This window comes from Acanthochromis polyacanthus, chromosome 13 (assembly GCF_021347895.1).
Source record: "Acanthochromis polyacanthus isolate Apoly-LR-REF ecotype Palm Island chromosome 13, KAUST_Apoly_ChrSc, whole genome shotgun sequence".
In the NCBI taxonomy this organism is placed as follows: Eukaryota; Metazoa; Chordata; class Actinopteri; family Pomacentridae; genus Acanthochromis; species Acanthochromis polyacanthus.
In genome coordinates this window covers 9,839,437-9,845,752 of record NC_067125.1, presented here as the reverse complement: position 1 = coordinate 9,845,752, position 6,316 = coordinate 9,839,437, and positions in this window count along the sequence as shown.

Below are 6,316 nucleotides of genomic sequence, written 5' to 3'. Positions count from 1 at the left end.
TTTGTCTGGTGTGACTGCATGTCCCAGGAGTGAATTATCAAGCAGAAAAACTGTGAAAACTTGGTAAAAGTTTGTCATTTATGAGAATAGTGCAGCTGTGGAAAGTAAAAACCAGAATTGGTTGTTGTTGGTTGTTTTTTTTAATCAATTTGAGGGTGCTGATGTGTCAAATATGTAATTATTACCAAATACATATGATGTCCTCAACATATACTTCCTTCTAACTATTAACTTCTATAGCTTCTTGGCACCGTGAGGACGCGCAGTGCGTGTGCGCACATGAAAGAGTCGCACCTCTCCAAGAGTGTCTCACCTCTCACTTCAATTACAATGACCATGTTAGCAAATGCCTGTTAGATCCTGTCTGGACCAGCAGAGACTGTCATTCCTGGCATCGGTAGCGCACAATAACCGGCATCCGCGCGTAAAAAGGCGCTTGCATCTCGTAGTTCACGACATACTTGTGACCAATAGGCAGCGTCTATTCGATGGAAATCACGTTGACCACGTTGTTCATTGTCAGTTTATCCTGAGCTATTTTAGGTGAGGGCTAATTAACAAACATGGGAGGAGGAGGAGGACCTGGGTGTGAACTTGGGAGGAAACACATGGATATGGGAGCGGACGAGACGCGCTGATCAAAGCTGCTGGACTCCGTTTGACAGGAGAGCGTCAAAGTCCGCTAAGTTGAAAAGACAGTAAAAGGGATACAAGCAGGCTCAGATTCATCAAAGGGGCCAGCTAAAGCACGCACGCGCACACACGCACGCGCGCACACACACACACACACACACACACACACACACACACACACACACACACACACACACACACACACACACACACACACACTGGCTGCTGCTGCTGGATCCCGTGACTTTTGACTGACACTTGATCAAGACACCCAAAGCCATCAGATGGAGTTGAAGCAAAAAGCATTGATGAAGAATATTTGTTTTTGTTAGCTGTACTGTCTCCATTAACTCGCACTGATTTTTCTTCTTAACGTTTGTGGATTCTATAAACTGGAATTTAAACTTTGTCCCTTTAAGCTGCTATTCTAATTCCAGTGACAGAAAACAAAATTAGATTTACTGCTCCTTTAGATGTGCATTGGACATTCACATTTGTAAAGTGATTAGTTACAACTGCAGTTTAAAGTTGACTTTCCTTAGAAATAAGTTGTAGAAATGCGAACTGTTTTTGAGAGGAATATGATGATTTCTGTACATCTAACTTGAAGTCATGGCATTAATTCTACTTGTTAATTTTATTTGTTCAAACTTTATTCAATTACAATTACAGTGGAGCTGTTCTGACTTCATGAGCAAGTTTTAATGATTGTCATAGGCGTAGATGTCAGGGGAGTTTCAGGCCACGCAAATGCAGCAATAACTAGAGTGCATGCATTTGTCCCTTCCTAATAGAATTCATGAAAGATGCAGAGGACTTTGAACTGTGTCAGCTCAGCAGGGATAAATAAAGTTGATCCAGAGTAGAATGAATATTTTGATGCTGAATTCACCAGGACTGCACAGTGGTTCGGTGTTTAGCACTTTCCTTTTGCAGGTATGATTCCCGGTTTGCCTTCCTGGGATCTTTCTGCATGGAGTTTGCATGTTCTCCCTGTGCATGTGTGGGTTTTCTCCAGGTACTCCCATGGTTCAAAAACATGCTGAGATTAATTGGTGATTCTAAATTGTCTGTAGGTGTGAATGTGAGCGTGATTGTTTGTCTCTATGTGTAGTCCTGTGATAAACTGTGACCTGTCCAGGTGTCTCCTGCCTTCACCCAAAGTCATCTGGGATAGACTCCAGCCCCCTAATTTATTAAAATTTTATTTTCTTTATTTTACCAGGTAAAAATGTTTGAGAACCAGTTCTCATTTGCTAACATGACCTAATGAGGATTAAGCGGTGTATAGATCATGGATGGATGGATGAATTCACCAGGTGTCTGATCGTTGTTTTCCTTTGCATGAATAGAGACATTTTAAACAGGAAAGAAGCAAAAGAAAGAAAAGAAAAATGGTCCACTAAATGCTCAAGAATACAAGAAATGACAAATGTACTGCCCCATTATGGTGGTAAAATTCCGCAGTTACAAAACATTAAGCAATCAAAAGAATCAACTTCCACTCTTAATTCAAATAAGAACTACAAAAATTGAACATGTAATCGTATATCTGTCCGTTTCAACAAATATAGATGAAGAGTTACAAACTCATGAACAAGAAAACTGTAAAAATGTGTTGTTTTTTAAAAAAATATTTACTGTAAAAACAAATGAAGAAAAAAAAAGCTCGAGGACAGTGTTGCACTTTCTGCATCCCATTTGAACGTAATGGTCCACTAGATCTGCATGGTTTACATTTTTCATATTTCATCCACAAGGATCCGATTGCTTACATCTTCAAGAAGCCCAAAATTTGTGGTCAAACAAATGTTACTAAATTCAATTCAATTCAGTTTTATTTGTATAGCACCAATTACAGGTCAGATTGTTTCAAGACGCTTTACAGAACTGATATGTCTGAAGGTTGTTCTGCTGCAAGGACAGTAGTACACATGCTTGGAATATGTAGACACTAATCTACTGTACATGTACAGAACATGTCCTCCAAATGGACTCGAAGGTAGCATGAAATAGCATAACAACAACTAAGCATGTGTGTTGTCTGCAGATGTGTCTGCAAAGGAACATAATCAAGGGATGTGTTTTAGGAAAGAAATATATATAAAACAGTTAACTAGGCTGCCAGTTATTTGGCCAGTTTGATGAGCTGCTATTAATTCAGATTTAATCTTTTATCTATTATTACGTACTTCTCTTGGTGCACTGTCCTTTATCATGTGAATTACAAACATTGCTTGCATACCACACCTCTCTGTGGTGGGTACACTTTGCAAAGTCATCTTGCTGATCCGATTTGACCCTATGGCGGGCCGGTTTTGCCCCATGGGCCGTATGTTTAACACCCCTAAGTTTAACACTCTGCAGTTTTTCAGAAGTGTTTTAAAAATTAAAATTAAAGGAAGCGCTGAGCCTACTTAATCATGAAATAGTGCCTAAAGTTAGATAGATAGATAGATAGATAGATAGATAGATAGATAGATAGATAGATAGATAGATAGATAGATAGATAGATAGATAGATAGATAGATAGATAGATAGATAGATAGATAGATAGATAGATATTTCATGAAATCTTAATTTGCACGTAAGTTCTAGCTATTGTCCAAAACACTTCACAAATACAACAGATTATTAAAATGCTTCACTCTGTGTTTAAATATAAAGGGTACGGGGCTGCAAGAAAACATCTAGAAGAAGCATACTTGTTGAACTTTTTTGCTCATTTGAACAAAGGAAGTTGTGTAATATGGCTGTCCTTAATTAAGTACTGTGTACCTTTTATCCCCAAAGTGTGTATGTTTGAGAAGAAGGTGAGCAGTTGGGTGTATGTGATTGTTTTAAGGACCCTCAGCCAAAATAAATTAAAATCATGTAATCAAACACACGACTCAACTGAAATCATTTGTAAAAAACTCACCTGACCTTTAAAAAACATATCTTAAACTCACAGTAGTAGTAGGAGTGATTGTGTTTTTGTTGGGGTTATACGTACAAGGAATGAGGTAATGACTGTGGGAACACTTCTCTCCATCAAACCCCTGCACATCAAGACAGTCTGCTTACTGAAAACGACAGATGACGGTCGGACCAAATTAACAGATTTAGTTTTAGAGTGGAAAAGGACAAAAAAGCGACGAGACGAGAGGGAGGTCTTCTGCAGCCAAATGCATCAGCTGTGACTGCATGTGAATTGTGGGGTCAAAGGTCAGTGCAGTGCAACAGTTGGCGTTAGAGAGATTCAACGGCAGAGGAGAGCATATGGTGCCCGAAACAGATCCCAGGGGAGCTCCATCCTCGCTGCTCCTCAACTGTCTGACTGAGAGAGAACAATCCTCTCTTATTACCGGCTTCATGGTTATATGTGCTTCATGCAACTCGCGACACACACAATCACACTCTGCAGTTTCAGCTTGGATTTACTTCTGAAGTTTTAGAATGACAGATCTGGTGATATATTAATGACTTTATTGCAAAAAAATCTATGTCATCTAAAGAGAAACTCAACCAATTCACCACTGGGGGGGGGGTACTGTAAGGGCTTCTATACTCTGGAGGAACTTTGTAAAGTCTGAGAAAACACATTGTGATGTGTGGTCTGAAATGAATATTTTTTAGAGCATGAATCGTACTTGAGAAAAAACTTTAAGGTTTTCTCAGCAACTGCTGCTTCAATTTGTTCCAGCTAGTGCAGCAGTAAATTGATAAAATACCACTTCAACTGCTTTAAAATACCAGGGTTTTTCCATTTCAAGCTGCTGTTTAAAAGACAGCAGTTTTATGGAGATATGGAGGCCTTTGATGAGCCACTTAAGCAGTGATTTAATCCAAGATACAAAGAGTGAATTGGACAGGAGAGCTCCCATAAATCAGACATCTGCTTATAAACAGTGGTATACTGTATATTAAGTAAATGCACTGGTGATGCTCATAAACATAGAAAGCATTATTTGATTTGAAGGTTTACATCCTTTCATGTTAAAATTTCTTATGGCATAAAAAGCTGTTATATTTACTAGGGTCTTTTAATTTGGTGAACTTTTGCATTCTTTGCTGTAGAAACAGAGCCTACCCACTCAATGTGTATGTGATGAACATACATTAACAGGGACAAAATGCCAATATTGTACTTTTAACACATTATTTTTACCTGTTATCAGCACACACACTTTTGAGAGTTATGCTCTTTCTTCTTTCAATTCAGTTCAGTTCAATCCAGTTTTATTTATATAGCGCCAATTACAGAGGATAATAGATATGTAAATTACAGTGTACAAACATATAGTTGTCTTGCTTTTTGCTATTTAATGTCTTCAAACCAATTCAGTTTAGCAACTGGACATTTAAATTGTGGTTGTGTGTTGTGTCATTCTAATCCATGATCTTTATGACTGTTTGGATGACACCTGTGAGCTTAGATTTAACTGTGCCATCAGGTTTCTGTACCATTCAACCATTCTTTCCAAAATCATTTGATAAAACAAAAACACAAGTTTATTAGCTACACCAGTCTTTTTGAGAAGGCTTAGACTGCTTTTTTAAAAGCCTTCATATAAAGAACACTAAGCTTTCTCAAAATGTTGTACATATTTTCAAAAAATGAGTAACAAACTTCCCAAAAAATCTATAAAATATCTAAATTGATAACATATATATCAGTAAAACTTTATTATAATATTGTCTTTGAGAGCATTCCCGAGAAAATCAAGTAAAATCCAGTGAATTTTGCTGGATTTGAGTTGATTTTTTTTTAAATGTTCTTAAGGAAACGTTTTTTAAACATTTGCTTGTTTCCACCAAAAAAAAATTCAAAAATTTCCCAAAAAAGTTGAAAATGTGGACATCACAAGTTACACTTTGAATTTTTTTTCTCCACATTTTCAGGGCTGCCAACTCTCACGCTTTGGCCGTGAGACACACACAACTCAGTCCTTTCACACGCTCTCACGCGATTTTGCGAGCTCTCGCGCGATTTCGGAACGAGATTTGCTTTCTCGCGTCCTGAGATTTGGATACAGACCACAACAAAGAGCGATCGCCAGGTAATGTGGAGGTTTTCTTTCACTTCTCATCTCTAGTATGTTGTGGGACACTCGTTGAGACTATCTGAGCCGGTCAGTGTGGGGCAAAAGCACGTTAGGGCTGACTTTGACGCGGGGGGGCCAGCTGCCCCATACTTTTCGCTAGCTGAGCTGCTAGCTGAGCTGCTAAGCTGCCTGCCTGGCTAAATACTGGAGCTATGTCGAAAATTCATTTCTCCATCACTCACATGTATGAAATTACATATGGAAACAGACCCCAGGTTGAAAAAAACCGAAGTTCCCCTTTAATGCTATCTCTATAATAAGATTTTAACAGGCAAAATGCTATTAAATTACACCAGAATGCAGGAAACAGGATCAATAGTTTTCAAAATTTTATGGGGGAGGGCCCCCAGACCCCCTGTCAGCATCCCCCACAAACCAAATCTCACTCTAATGTCTGGTTGCAAGTTGGCAGCCCTGTATTTTCAAACTTTAGAACGGATCAATTTGACCCGCAGGATGACACGAGGGTTAGTGCAGTATTTCATAAATGCATGAGGTGTCTGAAAACATTTCTTCACTACTGTAATTTGCATTAGAATCAGCAGGGAAAACAACCTCCTAACATCCTAAATAAAGGATATCAGACAGAGATTCTT